Here is a 27,198-nt window from a genome sequence, read left to right on the forward strand (position 1 = left end):
CTGCTTCTTCGCGGCCAGCCACGAAGAGAATGAAGGCCTGCCTCAAGCACCGCAGCTCAGCTCGAAGCTTGCTGCCGCTGCCACTGACGCCACATCGCTGCCTGTCTCCAACATGAAAGGCCTGCCTGAAGCACTTTCACACAGGTAGGAACATCTTTTCTTTGCTTATAAATTTTTATTCAGGTTGGATTTATTTGTATAATATTTGTATAAGTATAACTAAGGATTGATTGTAAAATTTAATGACTTCCCTTCCCCACCCTCCCCCCCACCTCATTCCCTATGCCTAATTTGTAACCTACACCTGATTTTCTAAAGTGTAGACAAAGTTTTTTCGAGCGTACGAAAATCTTCACTTACTCCATTCTAAGTTAGTTTGGAGTAAGTTTTCACTCACGAAACTTTGAAATCAGGCATAAGTGGTCGGACACGCCCCCTTCTGAAAAAAAATTCTGTTCCAAAGTGAAACTGTTCTAACTGACTAGAACTGGAGCAAACTAAATGTGGAGAATTCCGATTTCTAAGATACTCCGTTCTACACCAGTTGCTCCTAAAAATCAGGAGCAAATCATGTGGAAACTTGGGGCCATTGTGTTCAGTTTTGGTCTCCTAATCTGAGGAAGGACGTTCTTGTTATTGAGAGAGTGCAGCGAAGGTTCACCAGATTTATTCCAGGGATGGCTGGACTGTCATATGAGGAGAGATTGGATCAACTGGCCTTTATTCACTGGAGATTAGAAGGATGAGAGGTGATCTCATAGAAACGTATAAGATTCTGACGGGACTGGACAGGTTATATGCAGGAAGAATGTTCCCGATGTTGGGGAAGTCCAGAACCAGGGGACATAGTCTTAGGATAAGGGGTAGGCCATTTAGGACTGAGATGAGGAGAAACTTCTTCACTCAGAGAGCTGTTAACCTATGGAATTCCCTGCCGCAGAGAGTTGTTGATGCCAGTTCTTTGGATATATTCAATAGGGAGTTAGATATGGCCTTACGGCCAAAGGGATCAAAGGGTATGGAGAGAAAGCAGGAAATGGGTACTGAGGGAATGATCAGCCATGATCTTATTTGAATGGCGGTGCAGGCTCGAAGGGCCGGATGGCCTACTCCACCTATTTTCTCTGTTTCTATGTTTCCTTAGTGAAGACATAACCAAAGTATTTGTTCAATTGGTCTGCCATTTCCTTGTTCCCCATTATGAATTCACCTGATTCTGACTGCAAGGGACCTACATCAGTCTTCACTAATCTTTTTCTCTTCACATATCTATCAAAGCTTTTGCAGTCAGTTTTAATGTTCCCTGCAAGCTTACTCTCATACTCTATTTTCCCCCCTCCTAATTAAACCCTTAGTCCTCCTCAGCTGAATTCTAAATTTCTCCCAATCCTCAGGTTTGCTGCTTTATCTGGCCAATTTATATGCCTCTTCCTTGGATTTAACACTTTCCCTAATTTCCCTTGTTAGCCACGGTTGAGCCACCTTCCATTTTTTATTCTTACGCCACACAGGGATGTACAATTGTTGTAGTTCATCCATGTGATCTTTAAATGTCTGCCATTGCCTATCCACCGTCAACCCTTTAAGTATCGTTCTTCAGTCTATCCTAGCCAATTCATGGCTCATACCATCGAAGTTTCCTTTCTTTAAGTTCAGGACTCTCGTCTCTGAATTAACTGTGTCACTCTCCATTTTAATGAAGAATTCTACACTATTATGGTCACTCTTCCCCAAGGGGCCCCGCACGACCAGATTGCTAATGAATCCTCTCTCGTTACACAAGACCCAGTCTAGGATGACCTGCTCTCCAGTTGCTTCCTCGACATATTGATCTCGAAAACCATCCCTTATACACAACAGGAAATCCTCCTCCACAGTATTGCTACCAGTTTGGTTAGCCCAATCAATATGTAAATTAAAGTCACCCATGAAAACTGCTGTACCCTTATTGCATGCGTCCCTCATTTCCTGTTTGATGCCATCCCCAACCTCCCTATTACTGTTTGGTAGTCTGTACACAACTCCCACTAACGTTTTCTGCCCTTTGGTGTTTCGTAGCTCTACCCATATAGATGCCACATCATCCACGGTAATGTCCTTTCTTACTATTGTGTTATTCTCCTCTTTAACCAGAAATGCTACCCCACCTCCTTTTCCTTCCTGTCTGTCCTTCCTGAATATTGAATACCCCTGGATGTTGAGTTCCCAGCCTTGGTTACCTTGGTCTCTGTAATCCCAATTACATCACATCTGTTAACAGCTACCTGCGCAGTCAATTCATCCACCTTATGAATGCTCCTCGCATTGAGACACAGAGCCTTCAGGCTTGTTTTTTTAACATTCTTTGTCCTTTTAGAATTATGTTGTAATGTGGCCCTTTTTGGTTTTTGCACTTGATTTCTCTGCCCTCCACTCTTGCTTTTCTCCTTTCTACCTTTTGCTTCTGCCCCCTTTTTATTTCCCTCTGCCTCCCTGCATAGGTTCCCATCCCCCTGCCATTTTATTTTAAACCCTCCCCAGCATCACTAGCAAACACTCTGCCGAGGGTATCGGTTCCGGTCCTGCCCAGGTGAAGACAGTCCGGTTTGTACTGGTCCCACCTCCCTCAGAACCGGTTCCAATATCCCAGGAATTTGAATCCCTCCGCCTTGCACCATTCCTCAAGCAACGTATCCTGAGCTATCCTGCAATTCCTACTCTGACTAGCATGTGACACTGGTAGCAATCCTGAGATTACCACCTCTGAGGTCCTTCTTTTAAATTTAACTCCTAGCTCCCTAAATTCAGCTTGTAGGACCTCATCCTGTTTTTTTACCTATATCGTTGGTACCTATGTACTACGACAGCTGGCTGTTCATCCTCCCCCTCCAGAATGCGCTGCAGCCGCTCCGAGACATCCTTGACCCTTGCAACAGAGAGGCAACATCCCATCCTGGAGTCTCGTTTATGGCCGCAGAAACACCTATCTATTCCCCTTACAATAGAATCCCCTATCACTATAGCTCTCCCACTCTTTTTCCTGCCCTCCTGTGCAGCAGAGCCACCCCTGGTGCCATGGACTTGGCTGCTGCTGCCCTCCCCTGATGAGCCATCTCCCCCAACAGTACCCAAGGTGGTGTATCTGTTTTGGAGGGAGATGACCGCAGGGGATCCCTGCACTACCTTCGTTCCACTGCTCTGCCTGATGGTCACCCATTCCCTATCTGGATGTGTAACCTTTATATGCGCTGTGACCAACTCACTAAATGTGCTATTCACGACATCCTCAGCATCGCGGATGCTCCACAGTGAATCCATCCGCAGAACCAGTGCCGCAATGCGGCCTGTCAGGAGCTGCAGTTGGATACACTTCCTGCACTTATATTATAATCTATCCATAGTAACTCCTTGTGTTCGAACTTGGGGGTTGTGGGGCTTGTGATTCGCAGCATAATTCGGAAGACCAACTAGGTGGCATCCACTCTTGGCCGGGTTACACAGTAATCCCGCTGGGGGCGCTGCGCATCGGGCATAGGAGAAGACCTATCTGACCTTGCTCTCTCTCTTTCTGTGTGGGATTACCCGCTAATCGACGGGCTAGGCAGGAACTATTGGCAAAAGCTCCAGCCATCCAAAGGGAAACAATTTGAATGGGGAGTTTTAAAGCACAGGTCGACTGAAGGGAGAGTCATAGAAACATGAGGCACACAAAACACCCTACACATAACAAAAGCAAACCAAACATTAGGATTTATTTCTGGAGGTATAGATTTGAAAACTGGGGAAGTTATAATAAACCTGTATATAACCTCGGTGTGACCACACTTAGAGGACTGCGTACAATTCTGGTCGCCATATTATAAAAAGGATATTGAGGCACTGGAGGGGGTGTAGAGAAGATTTACAAGGATGATACCAGAAATGTGAGGGTATATATATCAGGAATTATGAAAAGGCTGGGTCTCTTTTCTCTTGAAAAAAGAAGGCTGTGGGGTGACCTAATAGAGATCATTAAAATTATGAAAGGTTTTGATTGAGTGGAAACAGAGAATGTTTCCACTTGTGGGGAAGAGCATATTTAGAGGCCATCAATATAAGATAGTCACCAGGAAATCCAATAGGGAATTCAGAAGGAAATTCTTTACCCAAAGAGTGGTGAGAATGTGGAACTCGCTACCACAGGGAGTGGTTGAAGCAAATAGTATAGATGCATTATGGGGAGGCTAGCTATCATATGATGGAGAAGGGAATAGAGGATTATGCAGATAGATTTAGATGAGGAAAGACGGGAGGAGGCTTGAGTGAAGCATAAGTGCCAGCAAGGACTAATTGGGCTGAATGGCCTGTTTCCATGCCTTAAACCCTATGTAATCCTATGTAACAGCCAATGACCTCAGCAAACCATGAGAATTTGTTCTGGTGACCTCAGTTTGAAACCAATGACCTACGTATAAGGCATATTTATGACCACACATTTTTCATATAGTGGGTGAGTATTTAACCTTACTTTAAATGTGCCATAATTACACAGATATTTAGAGCAGTGCAAAAACACAACTTGGCTCGCATCAGATCCACTAATTGTATGAGTTGGTGATTTGCTGCTTGTGCTCGAATGCATTACGCCGTGATTAACTCAACAGTGCAAATTTAGATTTAGTAATACTGCTGAATATAAGAAACTTTTACAGCCAATTATTTGATTTTGAAGTGTGGAAGACCAAGTCCTTTCGTAAGCAAATGCAGCAGTCAGGTTTGACAAACAGCAATGAGATCTTAAACAAACATTGAATCCATTTTTGGAGGTGCTGATTGACAGCCAAATGTTGCGGAGAGCACCCCCACTGCTCTCCTTTCATTTTTGCCATGGGATACTTTATATCCAACTGTAACAGCGTAGGCCTGTAATGGCACCTCCAACAATGCAGCAATCCATCAGTGGGAGGAGTGCCCCTAGAGTGGGGTTTGAACCCATGTCCTTCTGAGCAAGATTTAGCACAAAACAAGTAAATTCAAACATTAATGTAGACAATATGAATTTATTTACCTAAATTCATAAATGCATAATTTGTTTCATAACTGCACAATAATAGAGTATTTAAAAAGCCATCGTTAGCAGTTAAAAAAAATCCTTTCTTCCCTGAGTCATCATAGGCAGTTGTGATTCACCCAAGTCTGAACGGTTGTCAGTAGGTCAGTCAGTTATGGGAGGTGTCACATTGGAGCTAAATTCTGCCAACCCCAACATTCAGTTTTCGGTTATTTGTAGGGCTCCACCCACCATCTCAGCTGACTTCAGCTAACGTTACACAGGCTGGGGAGTGAGCGTGGTCTGTATCCCACACAGTTCCCAGGTATCTACATATTGTTTATTAATGACTTTTCAACATGATTGTGCTGGATATAGGAATGACTAATCTGATCACACAAGCTATTGTAAATGGAGCTGTTTATCCAATTTATTCACCTTGCACATTAAAGATATCACATGTACCTAAAGCAACTTTGAATCCCTTTTCTGCATAATCTGCGTTTAAGATTTAGCATGAAATTGACACACAATGAATCTTGCTGTCACTGTTCACAATTGCCTTGAACCCTGGATCGCCTCAGCCTGTGGTGTATTCGATAAAGCACATAATGCCAACACTGCCTCAGAGCAAAGCTGCACCTCTGTGAGTGGCACTGAATTGTTGCCTGTGTTAATGAGGCAGCGCCATCTAAAGTTGTGACCAGGAGGACTCGAGCTGGTCCTCCAGAGCTTTGCCACTTCCTGCTTCTCACTTGTTCGTGCGGTTACCACTGGTGGGCGGTGTGATTGTGAGAGTAGAAATTAGGACGTTAAAAGCTGCATTTGTATTCAATGAATGTTTGCTGGTAACTCCAACTAAATACCGAATATATTACCCATAGGGGAAACGAAACGACTTGTGTGTTGTTGTTGAAGGGTTTGAAGTGAGCAGAGCAGTGTGGAGTGGAGTGAGTCAGACACACAAACGGACTTTTTTCAGAGCAGTCCTGACTCAGGTAGGTTGTATCTGCAAGAAAGTGTGAAACAAACGCATGCAAAGTACAGATCGGGCTGGGCCACACATGCATTTTCACAAAACGTCCAATAGACATGTTTTAAAAATGCATCTATATTATGAATTACTTTATGCGTTGGGAAATAGTTATGTTCGACTTGTAGAGATTAAATGTTTTGCTGAAGTAATTTGGTTTGGCACCTCCTTGCTTAAATTGTCAAGTAATTAAATCGATTTCATCTGCTATATGGCTTGTGTGTTTTGCCTTTCTTTTAGGAAGTTTTTATTAACTTACATTAAAAAAATTATTTCACTTTTGGGGACATTTTAAACATGATAGGTGTTCAAGGAAGTGTCTGGATATATATTTTACAATTCATTCGTGGGCCTTCAGAAAGAATGATCTAAGTATTTATTTTTTATATGAGTAATCAACATGCCCAAATGTCATGTTAGCCTTTTAAACTGAGATGTCAAAAGAATATAGATAACTGGAATTTTAAAGAGCCATTACACCTTTTAAACCTTCTTCCAAGATGTGTTTGTAAATATAAGAGTTTAGTAACATCATTACTTAATTGATCATGTAGTCAAAAATCATGCCAAATGTAAGTAAAATTAAATACTTTGTGTCAGCCCATCTGCTAAAGCACATATTTTCCCTAATGGCCAGTCTGGTAGGTTTTAGTGCAATGTATGCCAAGAACCAAACCCATCCAAAACTTCCTCAAGTAAAACACAGCAGATGCTGGAAATCTGAAAGATTATCAGAAATGCTGGAAGCACATAGCAGGTCAGCGATCATCTGTGGAGAGAACGGACAAGTTAATGTTTTGGGTGTGACCCTTCAGAAACTTCCTCAGTTTAGCAACAAAAGCCAATCAAGAAGGCAGATCACAAAAGCAAAATACTGCGGATGCTGGAATCTGAAATAAAAACAGAAAATGCTGGAAATCTCAGCGGGTCAGGCAGCATCTGTGGGGAAAAACAGAGTTAATGTTTCAGGATGAAGAAGTGGGGACTCTTAGAATGAGATGGTTACAAGAGAGTGTGATAAATGTCCTTTTCTCTACATCAGCTTTTAAAGTATTTATTTAAATGGTGCAGATGACATCGTTAGGGTTCCAATACGTGATGGTTACTGTGCCCAACCTTGTGCGGGAGTGGATTTGTGTTGTTGAATCATATCAGGGTTTGTTAATTTTTCTGTACTTGTGTTAATTCAGTTGTTGAACCTGCACTGCTGATGATGTCCTGCTTGTTTTGATGTTTCGAGGGGAACTTGCTGTTGAGACATTTTAAATGATGGCTGGGCTTTGGTAACTTTTGAATGCAGAAGCTGAAAGAATCAGCCTCCAAATATTGCATTTCTAATTCTGAAGTATTAATTCCAAAGGGTTAATGCATCTCATTTTATATAGAGTAACAGCTGACATAGATATATTACAGTCATAGACCCCATTCAACGTTTCTGCTAGGAAGCACTTGTTTGTATAGAAGCCATAAAGCAATGTGGATAACTCCTATATATCTGTAATTAATTTTCAGACTACTGAAAACAAATTAGACTTATCCCATTCATTTCTGACGACGGAAGCCAGTTTTATAGCAGCGTATCTCCATATATACCGATTGTTAGGTATGGCGAGAAAGCAGGAATAGGGTACTGAGGTTGCATGTTCAGCCATGAACTCATTGAATGGTGGTGCAGGCTCGAAGGGCCGAATGGCCTACTCCTGCACCTATTTTCTATGTTTCTATGTTTCTATGTTAGCAACACTATAAGAAGAGCCAATTGCATAAACATATTGACAAGTTGAGAAGGCTGTTGAAAAAAAAAATGGGATCCTTGGCTTTATTAATAGAGGAATAGAGTACAAAAATAAGAATGTTCTGTTAAACCTTTTATAAAACACTGGTAGACCTCAGCTGGAGCATTGTGTTTAATTCTGGGCACCACATTTTAAGGAGGATGTCAAGACCTTGGAGAGGATGCAGAAGAGATTTACGAGAGGGACCTCAGTTGTGTGGAGAGATTGGAGAAGCTGGGGCTGTTGTTCTTGGGAGCAGAGAAGGTTAAGAGGAGATTTGATAGAGGTGTTCAAAATCAAGAATGATTTTGATTGAGTAAATAAGGAGAAGAGTTTCCAGCAGCAGAAGGGTCGGTAATCAGAGGACACAGATTTAAGGTGAATGGCAAAAGAACCAGAGGTGACATGAAACTTTTTTTTACAGAGTGAGTTGTTGTGATCTGGAATAGATTGCTTGAAAGGGTGATGGAAGCACCTTCAGTTGTACCATTCAAAAGAGAATTGGATAAATACTTGAAGGGAAAAAAAATTACAGGACAATGGGGAAAGAGCAGGGGAGTGGAATTCATTGAATAGCTCCATTAAAGAGCTGGCACAGGCATGATGGGCCAAATAGCCTCCTTCTGTGCTGTATCGTGATTCTATATTCTAACTACTCAGATGTGAAAACTATCAGAAGTGAACACAGGAATGTGGAAACATTCAGCAGGTCAGACAGCATTGATGGAGAGTGAAACAGAATTAACGTTTCAGGTTGATGAACCTTCATATTTTTTTTTCATATTTAGAGGACTTGAGGTTGCAGTTTAACAGCATTGAGTATTCAACAAACATAGCAAGATAACATACCTATGTGCATATTATTTTGTACAATAGCCTATCTTCAGTGATGAATTTCAGATCCATATTTGTTCCTAAGTTGTTTTGGGCCTGTTTGTGCATAAGTGGTAACATGAACACATGCATGTCAGCCATCTATCTCAGACCATGTTATTTTTATATTATTGGTATTTGTATTGCTATTGGTAGTTTGTCCATCAATATGTTGGTGAGAAAAGGTTAGCTTTTCACAGTAATGTGATGTCCTTGAAGAGGAAGCTCTTGATAACAAGAAATGATGGCCGTCCAATGTAGCGGGTGAAATAGAAGAATTGATTTCTAATATAGTTGTAAAATTACAGAAAAGTTTCTGTCCTGATGTGTTGAGGTGCAAACTGCAGGGCATAACTTTTGGAAAATGCGGTGAAAAGTATCTTGCTCTGTAATTGCGATAAAGTTTCAGTCATTATTTAAAAAAAAAACTATCATTGTGATTTGACTTGAGGGCTGCATCCTCGGACACAAGGTCTCTTGTACGTGCCACACTGTAGGCTCATGACAAAGGTTAGGGCCTGTGGAGTCAGGGGACAAATAGCTGGATAACTAATTGGCTAAAATTATAGAAAACAGAGAGTACGGATAAAGAGTAGTTATTCAGATTGGAGGAAGGTAGAAAGCAGTGTTCCACAAGGATCAGTGCTGGGACCACTGTCATTCATAATTTATAAACGATTTGGACTTGTGGACAAGTAACTCAATATCATAATTTGCAGATGATACCAAACTGATGGGTAGCTAACACCGAGGAGGAGTGGAAGAAAATACAAGACATTTGAAAACTTGCAGATTGGGCAATTAAGTGATTAAGTGGCAAATTAACTTTAGCATAGATAAATGTGAGGTGATGCACTCTGGTAGTAAAAATAGAAACGTCATCTACACCTTCGAAAATACAAAACTGAATGAGGCAGAAGAGCAAACGGCTCGAGGAATACAGGTGAACAAATCATTAAAATAGTAATCGCAGGTCAGCAAAGCAGAGGGAATGATAGAATAGTGGTTATGTTACTGGACTAGTAATGCAGAGGCTGAGACTAATGATCCAGAAACAAGAGTTCAAATCCCTCCATGGCAGCTGGGGAATTTAAATTCAGTTAATTAAATAAATCTGGACTAAAAAGCTAGTCTCATTAACTGTGACCATGTAGCTACTGGATTGTCATTAAAAACTCATCTGGTTCACTAATGTCCTTTTTAGGGAAAGAAATCTGCCATCCTTACCCGGTTTGGCCGACATGAGACTCCAGAGCCCTCTGAAATGGCCTAGCAAGCCACTCAGTTAAGGGCAATTAGGGAGGGGCAATCAATGCTGGCCTTTCCAGCGAGGTCCACGTCCCATGAATGAATTAAAAATAAAAAATTAAAAATGCTAACAAAGCACTGGGATCAGTGAAGTTATGCTAAAATTATACAGAACTCAGTTCGGACCGCACGTCAGTTCTGTGCACAGTTCTGGCAGGGGGATTCTAACTGAAACTGAAATAGGTGGGTTGAGGTCATGTGGGAAGTTAAAGTGTTAAAATCTGAGTCCCATCCAAAATCCGCCTCCAACCCTCTCACTTCCGGTTTTAACGGAGCCAGATGGGGGCAGGTAGCCAACCTACACCCAGGAGGCTGGTCGTCCATTTACATATTATGAGGGTAGCGTGCCTCAGATTTAATTGCCATTTTTAATTTAACTTTAGCTGGTTGGATTTGCAGGCCTCTTGAAATCCACCAGCTAAAAGTAAGGCGAGGACTGCTGGATCCAACGTACCTGACTAACCCATCCCCGCAATCGGAGCCCTCACGCCCCATCCCTCCTGATCCTCCGATGTCGTCTGCCTCCCCCCACTGCTACTCTTCAGCTCCCCCCGCTGCAGGTTCTGCTAGCCACTCCCTGCTCCTCTTGGCCCTCCGATGATAGAAACATAGAAATATAGAAACATAGAAAATAGGTGCAGGAATAGGCCATTCGGCCCTTCAAGCATGCATCGCCATTCAATAAGATCATAGCTGATCATGCAACTTCAGTACCCCATTCCTGCTTTCTCTCCATACCCCTTGATCCCTTTAGCCGTAAGAGCCACATCTAACTCCCTTTTGAATATATCTAATGAACTGGCCTCAACAACTTTCTGTGGTAGAGAATTCCACAGGTTCACAATTCTCTGAGTGAAGATGTTTCTCCTCATCTCAGTCCTAAATGGCTTACCCCTTATCCTTAGACTGTGACCCCTGGTTCTGGACTTCCCCAACATTGGGAACATTCTTCCTGCATCTAACCTGTCCAATCCCATCAGAATTTTATATGTTTCTATGAGATTCCCTCTCATTCTTCTAAATTCCAATGAATATAAGCCTAGTCGATCCAGTCTTTCTTCATATGTCAGTCCTGCCATCCTGGGAATCAGTCTGGTGAACCTTCGCTGCACTCCCTCAATAGCAAGAATGTCCTTCCTCAGATTAGAGACCAAAACTGTACACAATATTCAAGGTGTTTCCTCACCAAGGCCCTGTACAACTGCAATAAGATCTCCCTGTTCCTATACTCAAATCCTCTCGCTATGAAGGCCAACATGTCATTTGCTGCTTTCACCGCCTGCTGTACCTGCATGCCAACTTTCAATGACTGATGTACCATGAAACCCAGGTCCCGTTGCACCTCCCCTTTTCCTAATTTGTCACCATTCAGATAATATTCTGCCTTTCTGTTTGTGCCACCAAAGTGGATAACCTCACATTTATCTACATTATACTGCATTTACCCACTCAGCTAACCTGTCCAAGTCACCCTGTAGCCTCTTCGCATCCTCCTCACAGCTCACACTGCCACCCAGCTTAGTGTCATCTGCAAACTTGGCGATATTACATTGAATTCCTTCGTCTAAGTCATTAGTTGGGGTCCCAGCACTGAACCTTGCGTTACCCCACTAGTCACTGCCTGGCATTCTGAAAAGGACCCGTTTATTCTTATTCTTTGCTTCCTGTCTGCCAACCAGTTCTCTATCCACATCAATACATTACTCCCAATATCATGTGTTTTAATTTTGCACACCAATCTCTTTTGTGGGACCTTGTCAAAAGCCTTTTTGAAAGTCCAAATACACCACATCCACTGGTTCTCCCTTGTCCACTCTACTAGTTACATCCTCAGTGATGCTCTAAATCTCATCCCCCCCGCCTTCTCCTTCAGCCCCTGGTCATTCCCTACCCCGCCTTCTATTCCAACCCCCGATTGTTCCGACCCCCTCCCCTCCACTCCGCTGGCCTTTGCCATACTTCTCCGGCTGTCAATCGCTCCCTACCCCCTCACTCCTCTGGCCCTCCCCATGTTCCTCCGGATTTCCTGACCTCTTTGGAGCTCCTTGCTCCCGACCTGCCTCACCATTAAAATTCAGGCCTTAGTCTCCATACTCTAAAATGCACTGGAGGAAGTGCAATGAAGATTTACAAGGATGGGACCAGAACTCTTGAGATTACAGCTGTTGTGAAAGATTGAACAGGTTGGAGCTTTTTTCTTAAGAAAAGAGAAGACATAGAGGTGACTGGATAGAGGTCTTTTAAAATTCTGAATGGGTTGCATTGGGTAGATGTGGAGAGAATGTTTCCACCTGTGGGAGAATCCAAAACCAGGGCCTTAAAAACAAGATAGTTACTGATAAATCCAATAGGGAAATACAGAGACATTTTCTTTACTCAAGACAATGGATAGAATGTGGAATTCACTACCACAGGAAATAGTTGAGGCAAATAGCTTAGATGCTTTCAAAAAGAAACTAGATGAGTACGTGAGAGAAAAGGGAATAGAAAGATACACCGAAAGGTTGAGATGAGGTAGATGGAATGGGAAGAGGCCCGTGTGGAATATAAACACTAGCACAGACTAGTTGGGCTGAATGGCGTGTTTCTGTGCTGTATATTCTATGTAAAAGACAGGTTATAAGTACTTTTACAAGCTGCCGTGACTGTGAGAATGCTAACCATTTAACTACCAATAGTCAGATATGAAAATGTCTATTGTTTCTGCCAGGAAAAATAAAATGATACTGGTGAGAGTACCGAATCATTTTACATGGTGTGCACAATCCTTTCAATTTTCTCAATAGAATTCATCCAGAGAGTTGCACAAATTGTAACTAAAATTTGCTTTGTTGAGGTCGGCAGTGAAATTATTTTCCTGCTTGTGATTTGTCATCAGTGGTGACTTAAAAAAAACAACTTCAACCTGCCTAACATTCCTCCCTCCTGCCTAACATTCCTCCCTCAGAAATTACCACCAAAAACAGATTCAGTGGTTATTCATCTAATTGCAGTTTGCTGTTGCATTTCACATTCATCTGGTGCCAGATGAGAACTCCTCCGCCATCATACTTAGACATAGACATAGAAAATAGGTGCAGGAGTAGGCCATTCGGCCCTTCGAGCCTGCACCACCATTCAATAAGATCATGACTGATCATTCACCTCAGTATCCCTTTCCTGCTTTCTCTCCATATCCTTTGATCCCTTTAACCAAAAGGGCGATATCCAACTCCCTCTTGAATATATCTAACGAACTGGCATCAACAACTCTCTGCGGAAGAGAATTCCACAGGTTAATAACTCTGAGTGAAGAAGTTTCTCCTCATCTCGGTCATAAATGGCTTACCCCTTATCCTTAGACTGTGACCCCTAGTTCTGGACACCCCCAACATCGGGACCATTTTTCCTGCATCTAACCTGTCCAGTCCCGTCAGAATTTTCTATGAGATCCCCTCTCATTCTTCTAAACTCCAGTGAACACAGACCCAGTCGGATCCAGTCTTTCCTAATATGTCAGTCCTGCCATCCCGGGAATCAGTCGGTGAACCTTCACTGCACTTCCTCAATAGCAAGAATGTCCTTCCTCAGATTAGGAGACCAAAACTGAACACAATATTCCAGGTGTAGCCTCACCAAGGCCCTGTACAGCTGCAGCAAGACCTCCCTGCTCCTATACTCAAATCCCCTAGCTATGAAGGCCAACATGCCATTGGCCGCCTTCACCGCCTGCTGCACCTGCATGCCAACATTCAATGACTGATGTACCATGACACCCAGGTCTCGTTGCATCTCCCCTTTTCCTAATCTGCCGCAATTCAGATAATCTGCCTTCGTGTTTTTGCCACCAAAGTGGATATCCTCACATTTATCCAAATTATACTGCATCGGCCATGCATTTGCCCACTCACCTAACCTGTCCAAGTCACCCTGTAGCCTCTTAGCATCCTCCTCACAGCTCACACCACCACCCAGCTTAGTGTCATCTGCAAACTTGGAGATATTACTCTCAATTCCTTTATGTAAATCATTAATGTATATTGTAAAGAGCTGGGGTCCCAGCACTGAGCCCTACGGCACCCACTCGTCACTGCCTGCTATTCTGAAAAGGACCTGTTTATTCCGACTCTCTGCTTCATGTTTGCCAACCAGTTCTCTATCCACGTCAATACCTTTCCCCCAATATCATGTGCTTTAATTTTGCACACCAATCTCTTGTGTGTGACCTTGTCAAAAGCCTTTGAAAGTCCAAATACACCACATCCACTGGTTCTCCCTTGTCCACTCTACTAGTTACATCCTCAAAAAATCTAGAAGATATGTCACGCATCATTTCCCTTTCATAAATCCATGCCGACTTGGACCGATCCTGTCACTGCTTTCCAAATGTGCTGCTATTTCATCTTTAATAATTGATTCCAACATTTTCCCCATTACTGATGTCAGGCTAACCGGTCTATAATTCCCTGTTTTCTCTCTACCTCCTTTCTTAAAAAGTGGTGTTACATTAGCTACCCTCCAGTCCATAGGAACTGATCCAGAGTCGATAGACTGTTGGAAAATGATCACCAATGCATCCACTATTTCTAGGGCCACTTCCTTAAATACTCTGGGATACAGACTATCAGGCCCTGGGGATTTATCGGCCTTCAATCCCATCAATTTCCCTAACACAATTTCCTGACTAATAAGGATTAGCTTCAGTTCCTCCTTCTCGCTAGACCCTTGATCCCCGAGTATTTCCGGAACGTTATTTGTGTCTTCCTTCGTGAAGACAGAACCAAAGTATTTGTTCAATTGGTCTGCCATTTCTTTTTTCCCCATTATAAATTCACCTGCTTTTGACTGCAAGGGACCTACGTTCGACTTCACTAATCTTTTTCTCTTCACATATCTATAGAAGCTTTTGCAGTCAGTTTTTATAATCCCAGCAAGTTTCCTCTCATACGCTATTTACCCCTCCTAATTAAACCCTTTGACTTCCTCTGCTGAATTCTAAATTTCACCCAGTCTCAGGTTTGTTGCTTTTTCTGGCCAATTTATATGCATCTATCTTGGATTTAACACTATATCTAATTTCCCTTGTTAGCCACGGTTGAGCCACCTTCTCCGTTTTGTTCTTACTCCAGACAGGGATTTACAATTGTTGAAGTTCATCCATGTGCTCTTTAAATGTTTGCCATTGCCTATCCACCATCAACCCTTTAAGTATCATTCGCTAGTCTATTCTAGCCAATTCACGCCTCATACCATGCAGTTACCTTTCCTTAAGTTCAGGACCAAAGTCTCTGAATTAACTATGTCACTCTCCATCTTAATAAAGAATTCTACCATATTATGGTCACTCTTCCCCAAGGGGCCTCACACAACAAGATTGCTAATTAGTCCTTTCTCGTTACACATCACCCAGCCCTCTAGTTGGGTCCTCGACATATTGGTCTAGAAAACCATCCCTAAAACACTCCAGGAAATCCTCCTCCACTGTACTGCTACCAGTTTGGTTAGCCCAATCTATATGTAGAATAATGTCGCCCATGATAACTGCTGTACCTTTATTGCACGCCTCCATAATTTCTTGTTTGATGCTGTCCCCAACCTCACTACTACTGTTTGGTGGTCTGTACACAACTCCCACTAGCCCTTTGGTATTCCGCAGCTCTACCCATACAGATTCCACATCATCCAAGCTAATGTCCTTCCTTACTATTGTGTTAATTTCTTATCTAACCAGCAACGCTAACCCACCTCCTTTTCCTTTCTGAATGTTGAATACTTCTGGATGTTGAGTTCCCAGTGTTAGTCACCCTGGAGCCATGTCTCCGTAATCCCAATTATATCATATTTGCTAATAGCTGCCTGCGCAGTTAATTCGTCTACCTTATTATGAATGCTCATCGCATTGAGGCACAGAGCCTTCAGGCTTGTCTTTTTAACACACTTTGTCCCTTTAGACTTTTGCTGTAATGTGACCCTTTTTAATTTTTGCCTTGGGTTTCTCTGCCCTCCACTTTTACTTTTCTTCTTTCTATCTTTTGCTTCTGCCCCCATTTTACTTCCCTCTGTCTCTCTGCATACGTTCCCATCCCCCTGCCATATTAGTTTAACCCCTCCCCAACAGCACTAGGAAACACTCCCCCTGGGACATTGGTTCCGGTCCTGCCCAGGTGCAGACTGTCCGGTTTGTACTGGTCCCACCACCCACAGAACCAGTTCCAATGTCTCAGGAATTTGAATCCCTCCCTCTTGCACCACTCCTCAATCTACATATTCATCTTAGCTATCCTGCAATTCCTACTCTGACTAGCACGTGGCGCTGGTAGCAATCCTGAGATTACTACCTTTTAAGGTCGTGCTTTTTAATTTAACTCCTAGCTCCCTAAATTCAGCTTGTAGGACCTCATCCCATTTTTTATCTATATCATTGGTACCTATATGCACCACGGCAACTGGCTGTTCACCCTCCCCCTCCAAAATGTCCTGCAGCCGCTCCGAGACATCCTTGACCCTTGCACCCGGGAGACAACATACCATCCTGGGGTCTCGATTGCGGCCGCTGAAACGCCTATCTATTCCCCTTACAATATAGAATCCCCTACCACTATAGCTCTCCCACTCTTTTTCCTGCTCTCCTGTGCAGCAGAGCCACCCATGGCGCCATGAACTTGGCTGATGCTGCCTTCCCCTGATGAGTCATCCCCCCCAACAGTACCCAAAATGGTGTATTTGTTTTGGAGGGGGATGACCGCAGGTGACCCCTGCACTACCTTCCTTCCACTGCTCTGCCTGATGGTCACCCATTCCTTATCTTCTTGAGTAACCTTTGCCTGCGTTGTGGCCAACTCACCAAATGTGCTATTCACGACATCCTCAGCAACTCTGGGTACAAGGAAGGAAAAATGCAGTCGGTAAAAGAGTCATGGAAATGGGTAGCCATGACTCAACTCTAAATTGGATAGGGCATATTAGAGTCCGCAGTACATTCTGGGTATGGATGTCTGCCATTGGGGCCCAGAATCACGGAAAAGATACTTTTAAGATCTGTCTGGGGAGAATCGCTTTTGCGAATTATTAATTTGAATGAAGTATTACTGTGTGTTTTCCTTAGCTGCTTTTCGGGTCTGTCTCTGACCCATGAGAAGTGAAAGTGGATAGACTTTGTGCAGCTCGAGCTCCGGTTTGCGTTCTATTTCTGTCCCGTCCAGCAGGCCGGAGAGAATGTCTTGGTGGGCCGGATATGGCCCACGGGCCGTATTTTGTCCACCACTGGCATAGATTTATCAGAATGATCACACAAAGTGTTAAATTGAGGACAGATTGCATAAATTAGGTTTATATTTCCTTGAGTTTCGAAGATGAGGGCTGATCTAATTGAGGTATTTAAAATTAAAAAAGGATTCAATCGGGTAGATGTAGAGAAGTTATTTCCTCTGGTGGGAGAATCCAGAACAAGAGGACACAATCTTAAAATTAGAGCTCAGCCATTAAGGATTGAAATCAGAAAGCAATATTTCACACAAAGGTAATGGAAATATTGAATACACTCCCCCAAAAGGCTGTGGATGCTGGATCAATTAAAAATTTCGAAACTGAAATCAGCATTTTTTTTAGGCAAAAGCATCAAGGGATATGGATCCAAGATGGATAAATGGAGTTGTGGCACAGATCAGCCATGATCTAATTGAATATAGGAATGGGTACTAGGGGCTGAATGGCCTACTCCTGTTCCTATTTTCCTATATGTTCCACTTTGAAAAAGATCCAAAACAAATGGAGGAAGTAGATTGTTATAGATCTAATAGTCACAGTGATTGGTTGAAAGCTCAAACTTCAGACAAGTTATAAGGATATTTTCAAGACTTTTGCAGTGAGCATAGATAAATCGATCAGTTACAACTAAAACTGCTTTCTTGATAAATTACTAAAATTTCTGGCTGCAAAATAAAGTCTACAATTGATTTGTTTTCACGTTTATTATTCAAATCAGGGGAATGGTAACATAGTGGTTATGTACTGGACCAGTAATCCAGAGGCCTGGATGAATGATCCGGAGACATGAGTTCAAATCCCACCATAGCAATCACATCCATTTAAATTCAGTTAATTAAATAAATCTGGAATAAAAAGCTACTCTCAGTAATGATGACCATGAAATTACAGTTGTAAAAAACCTATCTGGTCCACTAATGTCCTTTTTATGGAAGGAAATTTGCCGTCCTTACCTGGCTAGACCCACAGCAATGTGGTTGACACTTAATTGCCCTCTGAAATAGCCTCCCAAGCCACTCCGTTGTACACAACCGCTACAAAGAAGTATCGTGAACTGCAGTGGTTCAAGAAGGCAGCTCACTACCACCTTCTCAAGGGCAATGAGGGATGGGCAATAAATGCTGGCCTTGCCAGCAACGCCCACATCCCGGAATAAATAAAAAAAAATATCCACTCAGTCCAAAAATTATTTAGTAGATACATTATAAACTCTGAGTACTTTTAAGAAGTACTTTTCTGCTGCAAACAGCAGCCAGTGAGCTTGGTGGTGTAAGGGGAAAAGGGAAGGTTGAGGAGAGGAGGGTAGACTAAGGGAAAAAAACAGGGAAGAGGGAAATGATGAGGGGGGTACATTGAGGGAGAGCTGGGAAGGAAGAGAGAACTGGTGAGGGCAGGCACTTTCCCCTCTTGATATAAAAACTACTTGTCAGCATTGATGTAGAGTGCAGCGTGGGAACATCAGTGGCAGGTCGGGGCCATAAAAGGAGCGGCGAGCGGTGGCCATGGGCAGCGTGGCGGCGTACCACTCCAGGGAGCAGTGTGAGCTGGTGCAGGAGGCTGAGGGCAGTGAAGAGGGCGACTGGATTGGATGTCGCCATAATCCAGGTTGGTGATTGGTGCATGGGCAGGCACAGCAGGAGCGGCGAGGTCAGGGTGAAAAAACAGCGCGAGATTGCAGAACAATGTGATCGGGTCCCAGTAAAGGCGTGAATTCGGGGCCCAGAAGAGGCGAGGGCTCAGGGGCAGCACGGGCCAGCCCACACTACGATATGTGTGCGCACTAGGTCCGTGCAGCAGAGCTGGTCTCCAGTCGTCTTGTGGTGGCTGGTGTGCAACGGCCACCACACTTAAAAAAAAATTCATGCTCAGGCATCTTCCGCCCTTCAGGATGTAGTTCGGGACCTGGAAGATTAGGTCCTTCATTGAAACACCTTTAAACTCATCCCTTTTTGGTGTGGAAGCAAGTCATGCGGAAATCCCGAACTTGTGAACCATTTCAAAGGCGGTATGATGGCATACTCCGAGTACCCACCGCAAATTCCGACCGATTTTATTCAGAATGTTCCATGTACTTTTGGTTAACATACCTCCAATGTGACTGATTGATTGTATTAAAACAAGTGCTGAACAGAATTACAACTATGAAACCTATTTCTTTATCTCTTCAGCCTGTACTTATTCTATTTTACCTGTATCTTGGCCTCCCCATCTCCTCTGCACTGTGGCTGGATGATCTTTTGGATATATTGCTATTTCTCACTCCCACTTTCTGACATATTCTGTTTGTTTGCATTGTTTGATGTGATGCCAGTTGAACTACGTATGGACTCTTAAACTCCAGTCGCACTAACTATATAGTTTCTAAGTAGCCTTCATTTTTTAATCGGCTGGTGTGGCTTTAAGGAAATCTGATTTCCTCTTGTGAATAGATGTGGGCAAGGGATCATTAGTAAGTACGGAACATGTATAGACAGGTTATTTAGCAGATACAATGCCTTCTATTGCTTGTTGTGGGTCAAGGCCATCTTTTGAAAATATATCATTGTTTTATGAGCCAATTTAATCTTGCTTAGAACATTTCTGTGTCCTTCTTCATCAGTGATAAATGTTATCCATGCCCCATAGTGTGTATAAAATTCCTCTGTAAAGCAAATAAAATAGTTTGAGAAATGTGAAAGAGCAATGGAAGCTAGTCTGACATCAGTAGTAGGGAAAATGCTGGAATCTATTATTAGGGATGTGGTAACAGGGCATTTAGAAAATCATAATATGATTGGGCAGAGTCAATACAGATTTATGAAAAGGAAATCGTGTTTGACATCTATTAGTTTTTTGAGATTGTAACTAGCAGGGTATATAAGGGTTGTATGTTTGGATTTTCAAAAAGCATTCGATAAGGTGCCACACAAGAGGTTATTACACAAAATTAGGGCTCATGGGATTCTGGGATTGAGGATTGGTTAACAGACAGAAAATAGAGCGTAGGAATAACCAGAATAAAAACATAAAACGCTGGAAATATCAGCATCTGTAGTGCCTGACCTGCTGAGATTTCCAGCATTTTCTGTTTTTATTCCCGATTCCAGCATCTGCAGTATTTGGCTTTTGTAGGAATAAACAGGTCATTTTTGGGTTGGCAGGCTGTAACTAGTGCGGTGCCACAAGGATTAGTGCTTGGGCCTCAATTATTTACAATTTATATCAATTAGATAAGCGGACTGAGAATCATATATTCAAGGTTGGAAAGTATGCTGTGAGGAGGATGCAAATGAATACAGACAGGATAAGCGAGTGGGCAATAAGGTGGCAGATGGGACATAATATGGAGAAATGTGTAGTTATCCGCTTTGATTGGGAAATTAGAAAAACAGAATATTTTTTTAAAAGGAGAGAGACTGAGAAATGTTGGTATTCAGAGGGATCTTGGCGGGACTGGAATGTTGTCGGGGTTCAAAGCCTTTGCTGTATCCAGTCCGCTCAGCCACTTCTTAATATCACGTGAAGTGAATCGAATTGGCTGAAGACTGGCTTCTGTGATGGTGGAAACCTCAGGAGGAGGCCACTATGGATCATCCACTCGGCACTTCTGGCTGAAGATGGTTGCAAATGCTTCAGCTTTGTCTTTTGCACTTGCATGCTGGGCTCCGCCATCATTGAGGATGGGGATATTCATGGAGCTTCCTCCTCCCGTTAGTTGTTTAATTGTCCACCACCATTCACGACTGGATGTGTCAGCACTGCAGAGCTTTGATCTGATCCGTTGATTGTGGGATCACTTAGCTCTGTTTATAGCCTGCTACTTCCGCTGCTTAGCATGCATTTTGTCCTGTGTTGCAGCTTCCCCAGGTTAGCACCTTGTTTTTAGATACGGCTGATGCTGCTCCTGGCATGCTCTTCTGCACTCCTCATTGAACCAGGGTGATCTCCTGGCTTGATGGTAATAGTAGAGTGAAGGATATGCTGGGTCATGTGGTTACAGATTGTGGTGGTATACAGTTCTGCTGCTGCTGATAGCCCACAGCACCTCATAGATGCCCAGTTTTGAGCTGCTAGATCTGTTCTGAATCTATCCCATTTAGCACGGCGATAGTGCCACACAACACTATCAAGGGTGTCTTCAGTGTGAAGACCGGACTTCTTCTCCACAATGATTGTGCGGTGGTCCCTGCTGCCAATGCTGTCATGGACAAATGCATCTGTGACAGGTAGATTGGTGAGGACGAGGTCAAGTAGGTTTTTCCCTCGTGTTAGTTCTCACTACCTGCTGCAGTCCTAGTCTGGCAATAATGTCCTTCAGGACTCGGCCAGCTCAGTAGTGGTGTTACTAGGCTAGTCTTGGTGATGGACATTGAAGTGCCCCACCCAGAGTATGTTCTGTGCCCTTGCTAACCTCAGTGGTTCTTCCAAGTGGTGTTCAATATGGAAGAGTACTGATTCATCAGTTGAAGGTAGGTTGTAATCAGCAGGAGGTTTCTTTGTCCATATGATCTAAAGCCATGAGACTTCAAGGGGTCCGGAGTCAATGATGAGGACTCCCAGATCCACACCCTCCCGACTGTATACCATTGTGCTGCCACCTCAGGTGGGTCTGTCCTTCCGGTAGGACAGGACATACCAGGGATGGTGATGGAGGTGTTTGAAACATTCACTGAAAGGTATGAGTCTGTGAGTATGACTATGTCACGCTGAAGACTTGTGCTCCAGAAGTAGCCGCATCTCTAGCCAAGCTGTTCCAGTACAACCACAATACTGGCGTCTACGCGACAATGTGGAAAACTGCCCAGGTATGTCGTGTCCATAAAAAGTAAGACAAATCCAATCCGGCCAATTACCACCCAATCAGTCTACTCTCAATCATCAGCAAAGTGACGGATGGTGTCATCGACAGTGCTATCAAATGGCACTAACTCACTAATAACTTACTCCCCAATGCTCAGTTTGGGCTCCGCCAGGACCCCTCAGCTCCAGACCTCATTACAGCCATGGTCCAAACATGGACAAAATATCTGAATTCCAGAGGTGAGGTGAGAGTGACTGCCCTTGACATCAAGGCAGCATTTAATTGAGTGTGGCATCAAGGAGGCCTAGTAAAATTGAAGTCCATGAGAATCAGGGGGAAAACTCTCCACCGCTGGAGTCATACCTAGCACAAAGGAAGATGGTTCTGGTTGTTGGTCAATCATCCCAGCCCCAGGACATTGCTGCAGGAGTTTCTCAGGGCAGTGTCCTCGGCCCAAACATCTTCAGCTGCTTCATCAATGACCTTCCCTCCATCATAAGGTCAGCAGTGGCGATATTCGCTGATGATTGCACAATGTTCAGTTCCATTCGCAACTCCCCAGATAATGAAGCTGTCTATGCCCGCAAGCAGCAAGACCTAGACGACATTCAGGCTTGGGCTTATGAAGTGGCAAGTAACATTCGTGCCACAGAAGTGCCAGGCAATGACTATCTCCAACAAGCTAGAGTCTAACCACCTTCCCTTGATAGTCAACTCCATTGTCAAATCCCAGAAACTTACCTGGACCAGCCACATAAATAATGTGGCAACAAGAGCAGGTCAGAGGCTGGGTATTCTGTGGTGAGTGTCTCACCTCTTGACTACCCAAAGCCTTTCCACCATCCACAAGGCACAAGTCAGGAGTGTGATGGAATACTCTCCACTTGCCTGGATGAGTGCAGCCCCAACAACACTCAAGAAGCTCGACACCATCCAGGACAAAGCAGCCCGCTTGATTGGCAACCCATCCATCATCTTCAACATTTACTCCCTACACCACGTCACACCATGTGTGTACCATCTACAAGATGCACTGCAGCACCTCCCAAACCCGCACCCTCTACCACCTAGAAGGACAAGGGCAACTAACACTTGGGAGCACTATTACCTGCAAGTTCACCTCGAAGTTACACACCATCTTGACTTGAAAATATATCGCCGTTCCTTCATCATCGCTAGGTTAAAATCCTGGAACTCCCTCCCTAATAATACTGTGGGAGTTGTTTCACCACAAGGAGTGCAGCGGTTCAAGGAGGCGCCTCACCACCACCTTCTCAAGGGCAATTAGGGATGGGCAATAAATGGCATTGTCAGTGACACCTACATCCCGGAACGAATAAATGAAAACCTGCGTCTCCATATACATGAATCACAGAATGCTAGCATGCAGGTACAAGAAGCAATTAGGAAAGCAAATGGTATGTTCGCCTTTATATACAAAGGGATTGGAGTATAAGATTGAAGGACCACTAAAGTTGGGTCCATAGTACCCAGTTTTTTGGCGCTACGGGTGCTGATTCAGGTCCAAAATCTGGTCGTGCCAGATGCCATTCTTGGTAGGGCTTTGGTGTGGATGCTGGGAACATGTGCCGGGAGTATGCAAAATACGCAGATTGTGACGTCAATCAGCGTACAATACTGATTTGATGCCAGTGCTGCCATTTTTGACTTCAACGTTACAGCTAACACCCTCTCTTAAAGATGCACAGCTGAACATGTGTTCAGCAGCAGGAAGGCTTCCCTACCAGTGCTATTTAAAGCAATCAACAACTGGCTTCAGGTTACTTGCTGATTAAATTCTACTGGCTCTTGATGGGTTTGTACAAGTGTTTGGTGGTTTGTTTTCTTAGTTGAAGTTGCTGAAGTGTCCAGAGAGTTGTGTGGCAGGTTACTTGAACGCTTCTGCTGAGAGAAATTGCTCCCAGACAGGGTGCAGTAATTTGTATCCCCCTTGTCCTGAAAGATTGAGGAAATTGTGTCAGTGAGTGTGGTGCCTGTCATGGTTGAATAGCTGATTGTGTGTGCAAGCTGTGAGATATAGGTGTGAGGCTTACAGCAGTGTTAAGTGTGTGAGGGTGGTGGGGTTGATGAATTGAACAATGTCTAAGCCTAGTGGTTCAGTTGTAAGAATATGACAATTGAAGATGAATTCACTGACCATGACCACTCGTGTGAGGTCATTAAACTTCTTGCAACACTGCATCCAGGCCCTTGGGGCTACACTGCAAGCATTGACCATGACAGCTGTGATTGGCTTCTCAGTTTGTCTGGATGGCATCCTGGCCCCCTGTGAATACAGGATATCTCTCTTCCTGCACCAGGGCCTCGAGTGCTGCATCATAAAATCTGGGAGCCTTCTCTCTGCCATGTTGCGCCATCTTCACTCTTCCTGTAGGTCACACACTCCTCTACAATGACTCCCAGTACCAGAATGTACCTCCCCTTTAAGAATTTCCAACAGGCTTTAAGAAGTGTGGTCTAGCTTTAATTGGTGCTAGCCTCGCACAAACTTGGGCCCCTGCTGAGCATGCAGCCACTCAGTAGTGCGTTCAACGATGGACTTGACACCACAATCATTATAATTAGTGGGCAGCACGAAGTTTACGTGCTGCCTGCATTACTTTGAATTGGCGCGAGTTAATCGTGATTACCTTGCCCCTTTTCAAGGGGCTATCAAATTTTTAGCCCAAGAAGTATTGCTACAATTATATAGGGCCTTGGTGAGACCACACCTGGAGTACTGTGTACAGTTTTGGTCTCTTTACCTAAGGAAGGATATACTTGCCTTAGACGAAGTGTAACAAAGGTTCACCAGACTAGATCCTGGGATGAGGGGATTGTCCTGTAAGGAGAGATTGAGTAGATTAGTCCTATACTCTCTGGAGTTTAGAAGAATACAAAGTAATTTCATTGAAGCATATAAAATTCTTACGGGCCTGAACAGGGTAGATGCTGAGAGAAAGTTTCCCCTGGCTGTGGAGTCCAGAACTAGGGGTCTCAGTCTCAGAATAAGGGGTTGGTCATTTAGGGACTGAGATGAGGAGAAATTTCTTTACTCAGAGGGTTATGAATCTTTGGAATTCTCTACCCCAGAGGCTGTGAATGCTCAGCCGTTGATTATATTCAAGGCAGAGATCGATAGATTTTTGGTTGCTCAGAAAATCAAGAGATATGGGGATAGTGTGGGAATGTGGAATTGAGGTAGAAGATCAGCCATGATCTCATTGAATGGTGGAGCAGGTTCGAAGCGCTGGATGGCGTACTCCTGCTCCTAATTCTTGTGTTCTTATACTACGATACCAGAGGTACTGTCGAACTTTAGTTAAAATGGCCCTATAGTTTACATGCACTAAAAGACGTGTGCAACTGTCACCATTTAGATGGTGGTGCCAAAGCCTCCCCTGATGCCTGAGGCTGAGACATGGTAGTGTTTTACATAGTGTTCTGTCAATTAAGGATTCGTCCAGTTGTGCACCAGGTTTGCTCAGGGTTGCAGGCCTCAGACTTAAGGGAGCAAAGATAGGGACTGTACAATGAAGAATGAATGGCTGTGAGATGGTGAGTGACTTTGCCTACATCTCAAGAAAAAATATAAACCAATGATGGCAAGGCAGCGTTTATTGCCCATCCCTGGTTTCCTGAAAGCATTAAGAGCCAACCATGGAGTGTTGTGGCTGGAGCCACATGTAGGCCTGACCAGGTAGGGGTGACAGGTTCCCTTCCCTGAAGGACACTCGTGAACCAGTTGGGTTTCTGATGACATTCTGGCAGTTGCCGTGGTCACTTCCTTTTCTGGTGGCAGCCTACAATTTGCCAGATTTGTTTATTTAACGCGTGACCTCTGGGTTGCTAGGCCAGAACCATAACCATTACCCCGCTGTACTCGAGTTGGAATGTGAGAATTGGAAACAGTGGCGAGCTCGCAGTTAAATAGATCAATAGTGGCAGAGCTTTTGTGATGGAAGGAGAACCAGATGAGAGGTCATTGAGAGTTTGGATAAAAGATCGATGGAGCTGCGCAGAGTTTTTTTTTATTCTCTCAAGGGTGAATGGTGTGGGTGGTGAGGTTAGGGGACGGTAGAATTGAAGATACTAAGAGAGATAAGGATGTGGTAAGAGATAGCAGGCTCCAGGTGCTCCTTTTCTAAACATAAGTGACTGCACTTCCTGAGTAATTCATTTTTTGTGATGTGCCTCAGGACATCCTGAAGATGTGTTAAAGCGCTATATAAATCTTAAGATTGCTTAAGCATCATTGATAAAAAAATCAGAGTTGCATTTATATAGTGCCTTTCACAACCACCGAACGTCCAAAAGCATTTACAGCCAGCCAATGAAGTACTTTTCTTTTGGAGTGTAGTCACTATTGCAATTTAGTAAATGCGGCAGCCAATTTGGCGGAGCAAGCTCCCACAAACAGCAATGTGATAATGATCTATTTTTAGTGATGTTGATTGAACAATAAATATTGGTTCGGACATCGGGGATAACTCCCCTGCTCTTCTTTAAAATAGTGCCATGGAATCTTCCACTGACAGAGCAGACGGGGCCTCGGCTTAACGTCTCAGCTGAAAGACGGCACCTCTGACAGTGCAGCACTCCCTCAGTATTGCACTGGAGTGTCAGCCTAGATTTTGTGCTCAAGTGTCTGGAGTTGGAACTTGAACCCACAACTTTCTGACTTAGGTGCTACCAACTGAGACATGAGTCAGTAGTCAGCTGTAGATAACTTACACATATCTGAAAGCAGATCTGCTGAGGGCCACAGATAGTCCACAGGCTACATTATTACTGTTCCTGGTTTAAACTAATATTAAACAATTTTGCTTTGTCTGGGAGGAGATATTCATTGCAAGACTGAAATGTTATAAAATGGGAGGCATCACAACGTGAGTATGATATCTTGGAGACTTTCCAATGGTCATTAATAGTTAGACCGCTTCAGGTTGTATTCCAGTTTTAAATTATAAATCTATTGAATTAACAGTCTCCATTCCATTTGCTGATGGCAGTGGCAAACCATTAAGTGCATGTCATGATAAAAGAGAGGACTTGCACGTGGTTAAACACTCAATTTTGCCTCATACAGAGTAACATTACAGATGACAATGATCAGAAAGACCTGAGCCTCGAAATTTGTCTCGGGCGGTGGCGCAAAACCCGTTATACGCAGCCA

The 27,198-nt window shown here is 43.6% G+C and overlaps 1 protein-coding gene across 1 annotated transcript in view; it reads left to right on the top strand.

Annotated features, from left to right (window-relative positions):
* The first annotated feature begins 5,767 nt into the window (after positions 1-5,767).
* The window catches only part of arap2 (ArfGAP with RhoGAP domain, ankyrin repeat and PH domain 2), a 598,549-nt gene continuing 577,118 nt past the window's right edge, over positions 5,768-27,198 (top strand). Inside the window, exon 1 of the mRNA XM_070870551.1 lies at positions 5,768-6,006. The gene's annotated coding sequence lies outside the window, so the exon portion shown is untranslated. The remainder of the gene's footprint in view (positions 6,007-27,198) is intronic.

The sequence above is a fragment of the Pristiophorus japonicus genome, chromosome 2 (assembly GCF_044704955.1).
Source record: "Pristiophorus japonicus isolate sPriJap1 chromosome 2, sPriJap1.hap1, whole genome shotgun sequence".
Taxonomy (NCBI): Eukaryota; Metazoa; Chordata; class Chondrichthyes; family Pristiophoridae; genus Pristiophorus; species Pristiophorus japonicus.